The sequence below is a fragment of the Marmota monax genome, unplaced genomic scaffold (assembly GCF_021218885.2).
Source record: "Marmota monax isolate L192 unplaced genomic scaffold, Marmota_monax_Labrador192_F-V1.1 WCK01_AAM20220418_F8-fsc00238, whole genome shotgun sequence".
Lineage (NCBI taxonomy): Eukaryota > Metazoa > Chordata > Mammalia > Rodentia > Sciuridae > Marmota > Marmota monax.
This window is the reverse complement of record NW_026693175.1, coordinates 2179271-2196353: the sequence shown is the minus strand read 5'-3', so window position 1 is coordinate 2196353 and position 17083 is coordinate 2179271.

The window sequence follows — 17083 nt, the reverse complement described above, 5'->3', positions numbered from 1 at the left end:
TAAAAAGATAATCTTCTCATCCAAAAAAAAGCCATAACTCCACTTGCAAGTGACACCAGAACATGTCCTGATACAGTCTCCGTTGCCATCCAGGAAAGGAGACAGACTGCTGGGCTGAAGGTCAGCTAAAATGAGAGTAAGTCTGTGAGGGCCAAAGGGACACTGAGGAGGTGAACAATGTCATCACAAACACAATGCTGTTTAAGGAGGTCACATGCCCAGGAAGAAACAGTACCCTCTTAAGAGAAGTGCTGATAGGGATCCAGCCTCTTGTGGACAAATTCTTAAAACAGGCATGGAATTGGCTTTGTCAAATACCTTGTAGTACTCCACCCTGCTTGATTAAAACAAACAACAACAATAATACCTCACACTAATGCACACTAATTTGTTCAAAGGGCCTAAGAGCTAAAACTAACATTGCTTGGGATATTCAGCCCACAGGACCTAATTCAAATACCCTGCTAATTGCAATGCCAGGTAACTATGGCTGGTTCAAAACACTTCAGTGAAAAGATGAATTCTTTTGTATCCCCCTCAAAAGGAATTCCTAATTACAGTTTGCTTTTGACTGAGAGAACTTCAATACAATTAACATATCCAGTATCACCAGAGTGTCTTACCTCAGGGATTTAAAATCTCTTCTATTTTGTTGAATGAGTGTCTAACAAAAGTGTTAGCTGTTAGGGTTAAGGCTGGATAAAGGACTCCTTTGGAAATGTGTGTGTTATGGGCCAGTATATACATGCCTTCACCAGACAAACTCCATTTTACCCTGAGACTCCATTTCATATAGGAAATGCTTCTCCAATGAGAAAACTGTGCCTCTGCGAACATGATTCAGCTTAGCACACCCTGCTTAGAAACACACAACCTTAGAAAATGTTTCTTTTAGGGCTGGGGTTGTGGCTCAGCAGTAGAGCGCTTGCCTCACACATGAGAGACCCTGGGTTCCATCCTCAGCACCACATAAAAATAAATAAGTGAAATAAAGGTATTGTGTCCAACTACAATTAAAAAATAAATATTTTTTTTAAAAAAGAAAATGTTTCTTTTATTCTTTTACAATGTAAAATTGCTCTCCTTTTGGGGGGGCAATGTACCTGACTGTACCGGGTCATTCTGACCTACTCCCTATGGTTTTGACTTACTAGTGGCTTACAGTTTCTTGCTATAAGAGTGCCCACTACCTCTGCAAGATATCAAAGGTTGCAGAGGTGACTTGCCTTCTGCAGTTCTGACTCACCAACAAATAAAGTCCCATGTCCTACTTCAAGACTGACCAAATGATTTATTTCTAACATGCCACAAAATATGGATGACCTGCTTAGAGCCAACCACAACCAAGAACACCTCCTCTGAAATATTACTGCTGCACTAAACAACCTCACCTCATGTGGAAATGAGGTGTCCACTACTAAGGCTCAGTTTTGTAAAACAGTCACCTATCTGAAATATTAAATTAGCAAATGAACCTGAGTTTGATGTCAGATTAAAAGCAGGCTATATTAAGAAGTCAGGAACAAGAGACAGGTTTATTCCTGAGAATGTCATGGTTCTGCCATATTTGGGTCCCTAATTTTAGATAAATAGCTAAATGTCTGTATGAAGAACAAAAAGGAACAGAAATTAAACATGATTGTACACCAGAAAGATAAGGCTGTCTTTGGGAGGTTAAAACAAAGCCTCATGACAGCCCCCTGCCCTAGGCCTGCCTGACCCAAAAAGGTGTTAAGACTCTATATGAATGAGAAGCAAGGTACAGCCCTAGGAGTTGTCACATAGAGACTGAAGACATTGTGACCAGTAGCATGAAGGCTATTTAAAACCTAAATATAGAACTACTATATGATACAGTGATAATAATACTGGGTATACAGCCAAAGGAACTGGAATCCCTCTACTAATAAAAGACTTCATACTCATCTTCACTTGGCAGTATACACAGTAGCCAAGGTAAGGAAAAAAGTGTCTTTTGGATAAAGGGTGCACCAGGAGATTCCTCCCACCTGCAGGACACTTAGCTACTCCTGAGAGACTACACCCCTAAATTCAGACAGCTTTCTAATAGGTTAAGACCCAGGTACTGATGTTCATGAGACACTCCAAGAGAACTTAGACAGGCCAGCTGTGGGATCCTCGCATCAAGGAGTTCTGAAACATGGGATCAGGAAAATATCAGAGGGGATTATGAGAACCCAGTGTCATAAACTCTACTTAGGGGAAAGTCATTTTGACAAGGTTAGGACGGACACACACAAGTTTACACCATGTGAGATTGTCTTCAGGGATTAAACCCAGGGATTAAACCCAGGGGCACTCAACCCCTGAGCCACATCCCCAACTTTTTTGTATTTTATTTAGACACAGGGTCTCACTGAGTTGCTCAGGGCCTTGCTAAGTTGCTGAGTTTGATGGATCTCAGGATGCTCCTGCCTCAGCCTCCTGAGCCACTGGGATTACAAACTGTTGTAATAGACTCAGGGCCACTGAGCCCGGCACCACATAAGTTTCAAACAGATTTACACGAATGTTGTATTTCACATGGGAACATGTTCATTAAGAGAAATGTGTAGGATTTATGAGAAACTAAAATATACAGTAGTCCATAAAAGACTCAATTATAAGGCTGGGGCTGGGGCTCAGTGGTAATGCAACTACCAGGCATGTGTGAGGCACTGGGTTTGATTGCCAGTACCACATATAAATAAAATAAAGGTCTATCAACAACTGAAAAAAATATTTTAAAGAAAGGCTCAATTACACACCCCAATGTGCAGATGACAAAAATCATCATTACAAGAATAACCATTTCCCCCAAATTAATCTATAATATTATCTCATCAAAACTGCTATGTTCATATATAAATATATCACAATGAATTTCACCTCTTTGTTTATCTATAAAGCAGTAGTTTAAAACTATAAATAAATAGAAGGAAGACCAGGAGAGGAGGGGGAATGGGAAGCTAGGAGGAAAGGGAAAGGGGAAATACCACTAAAATGAAGCAAATTATACTCATGCTTGTATGATTATGTCTAATGAATCCCAACACGATATATATCTATAATGTACTAATAAAAAATTAAGAATTATTTATTTTTTAGTTTTAGGACACAATATCTTTATTTTATTTTTACGTGGTGCTGAGAATCAAACCCAGTGCCTCACACGTGCTAGGTGAGCACACTACCACTTGTTCCACAACCCCAGCCCCAGAATGCTTTATTTTTAATGGAATAAGGAACCAAGAATTAGTTTATAAAATTTATCCACAAGGTTTAATATATGTTAACTTAGCCAAGAAACCTTTTAATTATAAAAGCAAAAGAAGTAGCTATCAATACTAGGTAGTGTATATTATGAAACTATAATATTACCATAATGATCAGAGAATCAGAGTATAAACAAAATATACAGATGAATATACATATGTTTAAACGCAGGGGCGGTTAACCGCTGAGCCACATCTCCAGCCTTTTGTGTGTGTGTGTGTGTGTGTGTATTTTATTTAAAGATAGGGTCTCACTGAGTTGCATAGGGCCTCGCTAAGTTTCTGAGGCTGGCTTTGAACTCTCAATCCTCCAGTCTCAGCCTCCCGGGCTATTGGGATTATAGGTATGCACCACCCCACCGCACCTGGCTGAAATTTGTATTCTTAAGTTCAATAGAAACGTCTGTATAAATCCGACCATATCTAGGCCAGTCTCAGCAACTTAGCTACACCCTGTCTCAAAATAAAAAATAAAAAGTACTCATGTAGCCCCAAAACAACCACTAGCAAAATTAAGTTTCTCTTCTTGTCACCAAGATTGTTATAAAGAATGTCAGCAGTATTTTTCCTCCAGAGCGCTCACTGTGGGTTGAGCTTGCTCTTTCTTGTAAAAGCCAAGTTTGCAGACAGATGTCACAGACTTCTCAGGGAGCTTGCTGAACAGAAGCTTCATTTTTGTTTCCCTTGGTAGCAACCTGTGTCACCTACAAGTATGGGACAAGGAGTAGCTGCCCTGTAACCACGCACTGACTATAAATCTCAGAGAAGTTCCCTACCAGGGTCCCCGCTTTGCTCCATCTGGATGGCTGCAACTTAAGTAAACCTGCTGCCCGCGAATTCCTCAGGTGCCTCCCCCTCTGCCCTACATCAGAACCAGGGATGGAGCTCCTGGCAAAGCACCCTGCGGAAGGAAGGTTGGGGAGGAGGGAGAAAAAGCAAGAAAGCCAGCTAGCTCAGGAGGACGGCGGCAGCAAGGCCCAGAGCCACTGCTGTTAGAGTCTGTAAACAAGTCAGGATGGTGCCTGGCATTTTGCCAGAGGGAGTGGTTTGTGAAGTAACACCAGCGAGCCATTAAGTGTGGAGATTCCTTATTGGTTGACTGCTGTATCTAGTTTATGCTAATTAAGATAAGCTGTGTGGAATGTATATTTACCCCTCCTGTCCTACAATAAACGGCTCCCACTCCTGCTATATTGATCTACACAAGTCATTCGTCACCCCCCCCCCCGGGTTATTTTGCAGCAGCCGGACCGCGGCAGATGGTGGCCCGTTATGGGGAGCCCCGGGACACTGGGGGTAAGTGACAAAAAAAACAAACTGCCCATCCCTAGATAGGACGGGAGCAAATCTGCTTGTCCCTAGGCAGATAGGGCAAGAGGAAAAATGGCCATTTTGAGAAAATGGAGAAGATTGAGACAGTATGTTTGTGTCTTGTTTTGTCTTGGTGTATTGTATTGTCTTTGTGATGAAAATATGGAAGGGGTGAGAAGTAAATTACCAAGGGAAGAAGGCACCCCAGTGGAACCAAGAGCAATTAGAGCATGTGTTGATAAAAGCCCAGGGACTCTAGTCAGAAAGAAAAAGAAGTTCAGAAGAAGAAGGATTATCAGGAAAAAAGTTGCAGCAAAAAGGTATTACTGAATACTTTTCGTTACCGGAGGGTGCGTGAATCGGCATGGCAGCTGCCACGTGCGCAAGCCGGTCTTGGCGCAGCAAGGACTTTCCAAGCAGCGGCAGCGGGCTCTTCCCCGCCCCCCGCCCCGGGAGCAGGACGCCACTGAGAGAGCCCAAATCCAAACCTGACCCAGAGGCACAGTCTCGCAGGCTCTTGCTCCCTGTGCCCAGTGGCAGTTTGAGTCCAGAACACTCCCCGGACTCTCCCCGGGGCCATCTGGGGCTGCCCGGGTTGCTGCAGGTGGAAGACGGCCTGCATCCCTGAAGTTTGATCATTTCCAAGGCCAGTAACTACAATGGTTCTCCCACACCTGGAAGCTAATGAGTAATGAGCACTATTAAGGCTTATTTCAAATGTAAAAAAAAACTTGAGATAATGTACTAAATTGTTCAGAAGGTTGTTTTCTTAGTGGAATACTACAGGATTTTCTTTAGCATCATTGCTGGAGTTCCTGCCTTCATCCCAGTGCCGGTGAGGACGAGAGTGGAAGAATTTCCAGTGTTGCTGAGAACCAGACGAGACTTAGGATCAAGCTAGCTGCCTGCAGAACTTACCTGGACTGTGATTTAAGCTAGCTGCCTACAGAACTTACCTGGACTGTGATTTACCTGGACTGTGAGTTAATCTATTGAGACACTGCTTTACCTGGACTGAGACAACAAACTGTAATCTACAACAAATTGTAACTCGGTATCTTTGCTAACGGTGTCATTGCTGGTATAATTTTTCCAAGGGCTTCTTGCATGGAGCCATCAATTGGCTTGGTATTGTGGCATTTTGTATCCCCCCCTTCTGCTTGTAACAGATTATTTATGGTGTTTGTGTAAAAACCACTATGGTCTTTATTTAAATTGAACAAAAGGGGGAAATGTTAGAGTCTGTAAACAAGTCAGGACGGCACTTGGCATTTTGCCAGAGGGAGTGGTTTGTGAAGTAATGCCAGCGAGCATTCCTTATTGGTTGACTGCTGTATCTAGTTTATGCTAATTAAGATAAGCTGTGTGGAATGTATGTATACTCCTCCTGTCCTACAATAAACGGCTCCCACTCCTGCTGTATTGATCTACACAAGTCGTTCTTCACCCACCCCCCCGCCTTATTTTGCTGCAGCTGGACTGCCACACTGCTCCTCTCCTGCAGGAAAATCCCATGTGGAGAGACTTCTCCAACCGCGGTCCCACCTGTCAATCACCACCCACCTGGGAACACGGGGCTGCTGACTCTCTAGGGCTAGCTGAGGGGGTGCAGCAGGCTGGGCAGGAGCTCCACTGATGGCATGCTCCCCACCTGGCTGGCCAGGACTGAGGGGGCACTGCCAGGAGGAGGGCTCAGGCCACAGACCCCAGAGTCTCCAGCAGCTCCTGGTGTCACCGCAGCCAGTCTCGAGGTTCCAATGACCTCCCTCCCCAGGCTCAAGAGGCCCCGCCACATTCACCATTTCCTGGCGCTCGGGAGTCAGGCGGCCACCAGGGATCTTCAGCATCTGCAGGGCAAAGCCAGTGAGACCCCAGGGCTGGCAACAGAAGCCTAGGGCCAGATGGTGAGAAGGGCGGCTCAGAAGGAAAGGGCCTGGCCAGATCACGGAAGCCGCCCTGTCCTCGCTGGCTGTGCCGGAATTGGAGGGTTCTCCCCGAGTGCTCTCCACTGCACAGGGCTGCAGACCCGCCCGCAGGCTGAGCCCAGAGAGCCCTAGGAATCAGTGAGGCCAGAATGACAGGTTCCTGGTGACAGCTTTTACTTTTCCACCAAAGATCTGCGAATTGGACAAGAGGGCCTCAGGCTACAGCTAATGAAAGGCAAAGTTTCCTCTTAGAAGAGTGATCTAGCACTGCCAGAGGACATGTGCGATGAACCTCGCATACAAGGTGACTTCACCTTATGAATTATATGTCTGCATAATATTCACCAATGGAAATAATATAATGACAATTACTGTGCAATTTCATTTAACTTTCCTGCTCTCTCCTGGTGTGAGTCTGCAGCTTGGCCTGGGAAGCAATCCCTTAAGGCAGCAATGGCCAATGAAAACCATATGTGAAGCACAAGGGTCACTTAAAATTTCCTAATATTCACATTAAAAAATTAAAACAGGTGAAATTGATTGTTGTTGAGAGCCACAGCCAAAGGGGCCCCAGCAAACTTCCAGCTGCCAGCAAACTTCCAGCTGCTGGCTGATGATTGGCTCACAGCGGCCCCAGCAACATCTAGCTGATTGGCTCCTCGGCCCCAGCAACATCTAGCTGATTGGCTCCTCTGCGGTGATGCTCATTGGACTGTTTCCCTGCCCTTTCAGACCACGGAGCTGCTCATTGGGGGACTTTTTTGGCTCCGCCCACGTGACCCAGCCAATCGGCCTCAAGAGCAGGAGGATTGTGGGAGGTGGAGAGAAGCTTGTGTGGGAGAGAGAGGCTTGGGAAAAGCCGGTGGTGGCAGTTGAGGCTCTGAGGGTTTTTCCTGAGAGACTATTTTGTTTGTCGTGTGTGGTTCTAAAAATAAAGTTAGTTTCTTTTGACAAGTGGCTCCTGATTGTGCCCAGCCAGACTGCGGCATTTGGTGGCTCGCACGGGGAGCGACTGAGGGTAAGTGAACTGCTCGCCCCTGAGGGCAGGGCGAGAGGATGGGTAGCCATTTTAAGATTCTTCTTTTGTTATTTTGTTTCACTTTTGTTTTAAGTTGCCTGTCCCTGGAGATGTGTAAGATGGAAGAAAAACCGCTCACATCTGAGGAACAGATAGGGAGAAAGGACGGATGGATATTTCAGGAGGCTATTATAATGATTTTGTGTTGTTCCAATTTTGTTTCACTCAGTTTCAGTTTTGTTAGGCGTTATCTTGTTGGGTTGTATTATAGTAGAAATACGGGATCAGAAATTAGTAAAAAACAAACTGAAAGAGTGTTAAGTAAATTGTTAGAGGAAGGAGGCATCTCAGTAAAATCAAGAACAATCAGGGCATACGTTGATACAATACAAAAATGTAGCCCATGGCTTTTTAAGGAGGAGTTGTTAAATATATCACAATGGAACCATCATGGTGAAGATTTAAAAAGAATAGAAAAGAAAAGCCCAGGGACTCTGCCAGTTGGCACATTGCCATTGTGGACGTTCATATCTTGTTTGCTTAGTCCAAAGCCTTCAGTTCAGACAATGGTAGAGGAAGAAGAAGACATAATGATTCAAGTAAAAGAGAAGGTCTCTCAAGTTAGTCAGACAGAGGAAAATATTCAAGTAAAAGAGAAGGCCTCTCAAGCTAGTCAGACAGAGAAAGAAAGTGTAAAACAGAAAAAGCCATCAGGGGGAAAGTTACAACAGGAGACTGCTACTAACACCTTTCTATCACCAGAGGACGTAAATGTCCAACTAACAAGGCCACCTCCATATGCTGGGAGGTCCCCAACCCCCGCAGTTGATAGTTGGGATCCTGAGACAAGATCTCAAATATTAACATGCCCTGTATTTGAGGCAGGAGGGCAGCGATTTTACCAAGTTTTAAATTTCAAAACAGTGAAGCAGCTAAAAGAGGCTGTAACAACCTATGGTCCTCAAGCACCCTTCACTGTAAGCATGGTCGAATCCATTAACAACTTGAACATGACGCCAGCAGATTGGGCTAATATGTGTAAAGCTGTGCTAAATGGAGGACAATACCTGTTATGGAAGGTTGCCAATGAGGAATTTTGCAAGGAGACGGCTAGGCGAAATGCAGCAGCTGGTTATCCTCAGAGAAATCTAGATATGTTGTTAGGAAAGGGACCTTATGAGGATCAGCAGCAACAAATTGCATATGATCCTGGCGTATACGCACAAATTGCTGCAGATGCAATTAAGGCATGGAAGACTTTACAAGGACATGGAGGTTTACAAGGTCAATTATCTAAGGTCATACAAGGAGCTAATGAACCTTATGCTGAATTTGTAGATAGGCTTATTCAAACAGCTACCAGAGTTTTTGGGAATACAGAACAAGCAATGCCATTACTAAAACACCTGGCTTATGAGCAAGCGAATCATTGGTGCAGAGATATCATTAGACCATGGAAACATGAAGATTTAAACACATATATTAAATTATGTAGAGACATTAATGAACAAGAGCAAGTCATGGCAGCTGCAGTAAAACAGGCTTTAGATGCCAGAGACATTAATGAACAAGGGCAAATTGTGGCAGCTGCAGTAAAACAGGCTTTAGATGCCAGGCCAAGAACATGCTACAATTGTGAACAAACAGGACATTTTAAAAGGAATTGCCCCATTGGAGGAGGGTTTAACAAAACTAGCTATCAAAGGAGTAGAATACCAGGTATTTGTCCATGATGCCCTAGAGGGAGACATTGGGCTAATGAATGCCGTTCTCAAACCACCATAGAGGGTACTCCATTATCAAAAAACGAACAAGGACCAGGTGTTTATCCACGATATCGTGGAGAAAGGCATCGGGCTCCATTGCCAAAAAATGGACAGGGGGGCCCAATGCTCCGGGGCCCCAAACCACAAATATACGGAGCACTGGAGGAACCCAGCAACCCCATCAGGGTAGTGCCCAGGACACATTGTCCATCAGATCCCTCATCAGACAAACCAGAGGGAGCGCAGGGTTGGACATCTGCGCCTCCGCCAGAGCAGTACTAACTCCAGAGATGGGAGTTCAAATCATTCCCACAGGGGTGAAAGGACCTCTTCCCAAAGGAACAGTAGGCTTATTATTGGGACGCAGCTCTTCTACTCTAAAAGGACTTATGATAAGTCCTGGGGTAATTGATCCCGATTATGAAGGTGAAATAAAAATTATAGCCAGTTCTCCAAAGGGTATATCAGTAATTTCACCAGGAGATAGAATAGCACAGTTACTAATAATACCCAGCCTACATGATAAATTTTCCAGTCGTACTGTAGAAAGAGGTTCCAAGGGATTAGGCTCCACAGGTGTAGATTGGGCTATGCTTTCTTTAAATTTAGATTCTCGCCCCATGCTAAAACTAAATATTCAAGGACATGAATTTAATGGGCTACTGGATACAGGTGCAGACCTTAGCATCATCTCTCGTCAAGAATGGCCAAAACATTGGCCATTACAACAAGCCACTCAAACGCTTCAAGGCCTAGGAGTGGCAACTAATCCCCATAGAAGTGCAATGGTATTATATTGGAAGGATCCTGAAGGATGTGAAGGAACTATACAGCCATATGTATTGGATCATCTTCCCGTAAATTTATGGGGACGAGATGTCCTAGATCAATTAGGTTTGACATTAACAAATAACATCAACCAAAATGCACCCACTATTATGACTAGACAAGGTTTTAGGAAAGGAAAAAGATTAGAAAAACAAGAACAAGGTATAGCAGCACCAATACAAATAGATCAAGGAACAGACAGACATGGGTTGGATTTTCAGAAAGGGCCACTGAGACAATAAAAATTACTTGGAAATCAGAAAGACCAGTATGGGTTCCTCAGTGGCCCCTGACTAAAGAAAAGATACAAGCAGCCCATGACCTGGTCAAACAACAATTAGCGGAAGGACATATACAACCTTCCATATCTCCCCATAATACTCCCATTTTTGTCATCAAAAAGAAATCTGGTAAATGGAGATTATTGCAAGATTTAAGAGCCATTAATAATGAGATGGTTATTATGGGACCTGCTCAATCAGGGATTCCTCAGTTGTCTGCTTTGCCAAAAACCTGGTATGTTTTAGTTATAGATATTAAAGATTGTTTTTTTTTTCAATTCCAATTCATCCTGAGGATAGTCCACGTTTTGCATTTACTATCCCTGCACTGAATCATGAAGGTCCTGATCAGAGATATGAATGGAAAGTACTCCCTCAAGGGATGGCTAACAGCCCAACTATGTGTCAAATTTATGTTAACAAAGTAATCCAGCCACTTAGAAATCAAAATCCTGAACTACAAATATTTCACTATATGGATGATGTATTATTAGCACACAAAGATAAAAACACATTGCTAGAATGTTATGCCACACTTACAAACTTATTAAAAAATTATAATCTAGAGATAGCAATAGATAAAGTACAATTAAATTTTCCAATTAATTATTTAGGAGTTCTATTATCCTCAACCATGGTCCGTCCACCAAAAATTCAAATACGAGTAGATCAACTCAAATCACTTAATGACTTTCAAAAGTTATTAGGAGACATAAATTGGATAAGGCCTTATTTAGGTATACCAACAGGAGAGTTGGGACCTTTATTTGATATCCTAAAAGGTCCATCAGATCCAAATTCACCCCGAATGTTAACGCCTGAAGCAAGAAAGGCATTAAAAATCATTGAAACATATATGGAAAATATGCATTTGGATAGAATTGATATAAGTTTGCCTTTATTATTTATTGTACTACCAACAAAAAATATTCCTACAGGAGTATTTTGGCAAGAAGGTCCATTATTATGGATACATTTATCTTATTCTCCTAACACTATTCTTACTAGGTATCCTGAGGCTGTAGGACAATTAATACTCAAAGGAATAAAAGCAGCAAAGGGAGTGTTTGGAATTTCTCCCCATAAAATTATTACTCCATAGACTATGAATCAAATTGATGAGTTAGCTAATGAGTTAAATACTTGGGCAATAATCATGTGCAAATCTAATGTTTCATTTGATAACCACTTACCATCTAATCCTTTATTGTCTTTTTGGTCATTGCATCCTGTAATTTTTCCAAAAATGACAAGAAAAACACCTATCATGAATGCTCCAAATATATTCACTGATGGGTCAAATAATGGTACAGCAGCAGTAGTTACCCCTGATCAAACTTTTACATTTTTAGTACCCAAACAATCAGCTCAAAAGGTAGAGCTTAATGCAGTTTTACAAGCTTTTGTGATGTTTAAAGATTCTGTATTTAATTTATTTTCTGATAGTCAGTATGTAGTTAATGCTATAGTATCTCTTGAAGATGCTGGTAGGATTTCCCCTTCTTCTACTGTTTTCTCTCTGCTTTCCACTATACAAAGTCTAATCTGGGACAGAAAAGATCCATTCTTTATAGGACATATCAGGGCACATACAGGATTGCCTGGAGCCCTTAGTTTGGGCAATGATTTAGCAGATAAAACTACACATGACATACATATTTTCTCTACACTAGAAGAAGCTATAAATTTTCATAAAAAGTTCCATGTCAATGCTAATACTTTACAAAAGCATTTTAAAATAACTAAGGAACAAGCTAGACAAATAATAAAACAATGTCAAAATTGTGTGACCTTTTTACCACAAGTTAATCTTGGAGTCAATCCTAGAGGATTGATACCTAACCATATTTGGCAGATGGACGTCACACACTTGCCAGAATTTGGAAAATTAAAATATTTGCATGTTACAGTTGATACTTCTTCTGGATTTTTGATGGGCTCCCTTCATGCCGGAGAAAAAACTAAAGATGTTATAGCTCATTGCTTACAAAATTTTGCCACTGTGGGTGTTCCAAAACAGTTAAAAACAGATAATGCCCCTGGTTATACTTCTACCTCTTTTAAACAATTTTGCTCAACATTTGGCATTACTCATATAACAGGAATCCCATACAATCCACAGGGACAAGGCATAGTTGAAAGAGCTCATCAAACTATTAAAATGTACTTATTAAAGCAAAAAGAAGGAATTGGGAAGGGGTATATATTCCCCAAAGATAAACTTAAAATAACCCTTTTTACTCTAAACTTTTTAAATTTGGATTCATCAGGACTTAGTGCTGCGGAAAGGCATATGTGTCCAAAAAATGTACATAAGCCCAAGGTACTTTGGAAGGATATTCTAACAGGACAATGGAAAGGTCCTGACCCAGTAATTGTCTGGAGTCGAGGGTCTGTTTGTGTGTTTCCACAGGGAGAACAGCAGCCGATTTGGATTCCAGAGAGATTAACCAAGGTCCTGACCCAGTGATTGTCTGGAGTCGGGGGTCTGTTTATGTGTTTCCACAGGGAGAACAGCAGCCGATTTGGATTCCAGAAAGATTAACTAAAGCGATTTCTACAGACCAAAAAGAAGATGATTTGGCTCAAATCCATAACAACTGATATCCAAAACTCCAGTTTGGCTATTCTTACATCTGCAACAGAACCAGGATGCTTTTTTCAATATCGATTTTATTATTGCCCTTTGCCATATCATGAAGTTCTATTTTGTTTTTTGAGCTCATACAGACCTAGGTTAATGTTTTGCTGATCAGTTCTATTTTTTGACTATAGAGTTTTTAAACATTGCAATGGAGATTTCACCTGTAAAAAGTTATAAGGCCTTTACTATAATGTTATGTGTTGTATGTATTATATTATGTGTGCACACTTGTGTTTTGTGTTATATGTTTGAATGTACGTATGTCCATATATCATATATGATGAGCGCTCATGATAAAATGGATCCAAATATTTTTTTTTTCACGTGATTTATATGGTTTAATTTAAATTGGGTAAACAACTGTTGAGGATTGTTTTAATATGTAAACAAAAAAGAAGGTTAACAGATCTGTTTGTTTACTTTCACCTTTCCTTTTCATTATATTTAATAATTCTCTTAAAGACAATGTAAATTGTTAAGAAAATTGTTTTCTTTTAGTGCCTTCTGTAATGTTACATAATTTTTTCTTTAGCCATTATTGCCAGAATTCCTATCTTCATCCCAGTGCCGGTGAAGACAATGTAAATTGTTAAGAAAATTGTTTTCTTTTAGTGCCTTCTGTAATGTTACATAATTTTTTCTTTAGCCATTATTGCCAGAATTCCTATCTTCATCCCAGTGCTAGTGAAGTCAAAGATAAAATCAATCTACAGCTTCTACAATAGCCATCACTGAACTGCTTGCAGAACTTGCCTGGACACACTGTGAGCTCACCTGTATGCATTGTGAACTATCTGTTGGTGCAGTGACTTGTGGTAGTGTTGGGGTATTTTTGCTGATGATGTCACCGGTGGTACAATTTTTCAAAGGAGCCCTCAATTGGCTTAATGTCATGGCATTTTGCATCCTCCTCTACTAGTGATGGTCTAAAATTTGGGGGCCAACAGAGGTGAGGCAAAGAACCTCACCCCCCCACTGGTGCAAAGGCCTATCCACAAGTATGGCTGTATGCTGGACCGGTAGTCAGTGACGGGTATGATCCAATTGCACTGGTACCAACCTAAGACAGGAGGCTGACGCCTAGAGGTCAGTTCATCCGATGACGGGTAAGGACCATATGTTGAATTGGACTGCCTAACAGGCACGGTCCCTAAGCCACATGCTTGTTGTTTAAACAGAGAGGGGGAGATGTTGAGAGCCACAGCCAAAGGGGCCCCAGCAAACTTCCAGCTGCCAGCAAACTTCCAGCTGCTGGCTGATGATTGGCTCACAGCGGCCCCAGCAACATCTAGCTGATTGGCTCCTCGGCCCCAGCAACATCTAGCTGATTGGCTCCTCTGCGGTGATGCTCATTGGACTGTTTCCCTGCCCTTTCAGACCACGGAGCTGCTCATTGGGGGACTTTTTTGGCTCCGCCCACGTGACCCAGCCAATCGGCCTCAAGAGCAGGAGGATTGTGGGAGGTGGAGAGAAGCTTGTGTGGGAGAGAGAGGCTTGGGAAAAGCCGGTGGTGGCAGTTGAGGCTCTGAGGGTTTTTCCTGAGAGACTATTTTGTTTGTCGTGTGTGGTTCTAAAAATAAAGTTAGTTTCTTTTGACAAGTGGCTCCTGATTGTGCCCAGCCAGACTGCGGCAGATTGTAATGACATAAACCAATATATCCTGAATATTATCCAGATTATTATCAAAGTGCTAATGTAACCCCAAAAGCTTCATCTTTCTTGTAAATGCCAGGTTTGCAGACGAATGTTGTAACAGACCCTGTCTCAAGAGAGCTTGCTATACAAACAAATAATGTTTTCCTTGGAAAAACCTGTGAAACCTGTCTGTCCTGAAAATATGGGACAAAGACTTACTGCTATGTAACCACCCACTGTCATGTAAACACCCACTGAATCTCAAAGTATTTGTCAACCCTGGATCAGAGATTTTCCAGCCTTAGTTCCTCTGGACTGCTAAAGCTAATCAACCTGCATCTTGCAAATTCCTTGGGACTCAGGCCCATCTGTCCTACATCAGTGTGACCTATATGAAATCACCAATGAAGCATATGTAGTTTAGGAAGTATATCCCCAAACTCCCTGCTGTTCCATTGACCCAAAGGGCTAACACAAAGAAAAAATGTAAGGTAATATGTTTTATTTTGTGTTTAGTTTTTTGTTATCGAGGATTGAACCCAGGGTTGCTTAACTACTGAGCCACATCCCCAGCCCATTTTTGTATTTTATTTAGAGACAGAATCTCACTGATTTGCTTAGGGCCTCATTAAATTGCTGGGGCTGGCTGTAAACTTTAGATCTTCCTGCCTTAGCCTCTTGAGCTGCTGGGATTACAGGCATATACCACCATTCCCTGTTTTTTTGTTTTTTTTTTTTTTGAGAGAGAGAGAGAGAGAATTTTAATATTTATTTTTTAGTTTTCGGCGGACACAACATCTTTGTTTGTAAGTGGTGCTGAGGATCGAACCCGGGCGCAAGCATGCCCGGCAAGCATGCTACCGCTTGAGTCACATCCCCAGCCCTGTGATTAGCTTTTGAACATGACTTATATATACTCCAGTGGCTCATCTAAACAAGACCTTTGTTTTCTTCTCTGTAATGACATGTGCTCCTGTTCCTGTAAGACCTAAAAAGGGACAGGTGTAATCTGGATACTTCATCAGGACTCAGTGTCAGCCTGTGCCATATACTCTCTATCCTTTGATCCCCGATGTATAATTACTATGATAAATTTTAGAGTCAAATAAAAAGTAGCCAAAGTGAAATGATATATAATTATGTGGGAGTTTAGATGCTCTGTTAGTATGGCTCTTTTTCTTTTCCCCCCATTATTGGGTACTTGTTTCTGGTTATAGTTCCCTGCTGGTTGTCCAAGGCTAAATAGGTATTTAATAATGGGCAAAAATAGTTTTCTAAATTTTTCAATGTGAGTCGAGACCCCTCAGAGGGCTCTTCGTGAGGAACTCCTTGGCTTCCTCAGTATTTTAGTTGTTTTCTACCAACATACCAGGAGCCAGGATGGGTCAGTGTCCAGCTGTCCACATGGCTTCCTGGGCAACCATTAGGAATATTTCTTCCAATGGCCCTTCTTTTTACAAAATACGCACTGGTGGCTCCTAATTTCTGGGGTATTTAAAGTCCCTATGTTTGAAAGCTGTGTTGCTCTCCAAAATTGCAGAGCCCTTAGGACTACTCTTATTCTATAATGTTAAAAAAATTATTTTGGTACCAGGGATTGAATCCAGGGATGCTTAAAGACTGAGCCACATTCCTAGGTCTTTTTGTTTTTTTTAATTTTGAAACAGGGTCTCACTAAGTTGCTGAGGCTGGCTTTAAACTTGGGATGTTCCTGCCTTAGCCTCTTCAGTTGCTGGGATTAAAGGTATGTGCCACTGTTCCCAGCCCCTGTAGGGTAAAATTTGAAAGTACTAATTCAAGATAGAGAAATTTGGAGTTTATTTTCCTGTTCTTATATCTTACCTATAACTGTCTTAAGATCACCATAATACATAATTAGTATTCTGATTTGGGGGAATACTATTCTCCAAATGAGTTGATGTTTCTAAAAAGATTCATGGACATTTTTTAGTATGCATGATAGGAGAAGCAAATGTGACTCCATTTTGTATTATGACTTCATCCTGTAAAACAACCATGCCAAGTAGAAGGGTCATGACCAGGGCAAAATGTTCTTTTTCCTTTTGCTATAGATACCTTTAAGAACAGGGAACTACCTGATGGGGCATTGTTCTGTAACTAGGGTAATGGGGCTCTGTTTCTGTAACTGGGGTGACTGGGCTGAGATTGGTTAGGTTTCCAGCCGCTTGACTGTACTCTCCCGCCTCTGTAACCTGGCTTGCTTGCCTTGGCTAGACCCCCAAACATCCCTTTTGCGGTTTTCAGGCTTATAAGGAGCACCCTTGCAATTGTTCGGGCTGATCAGGGGAATAGCTTTAAGTTCTGGTCAGCGGCCACCGGTGTGCTTCAATAAAGGCTTGATTTGACTATACGTGAGTGGTCTGGAAGTCAGTTTATGAA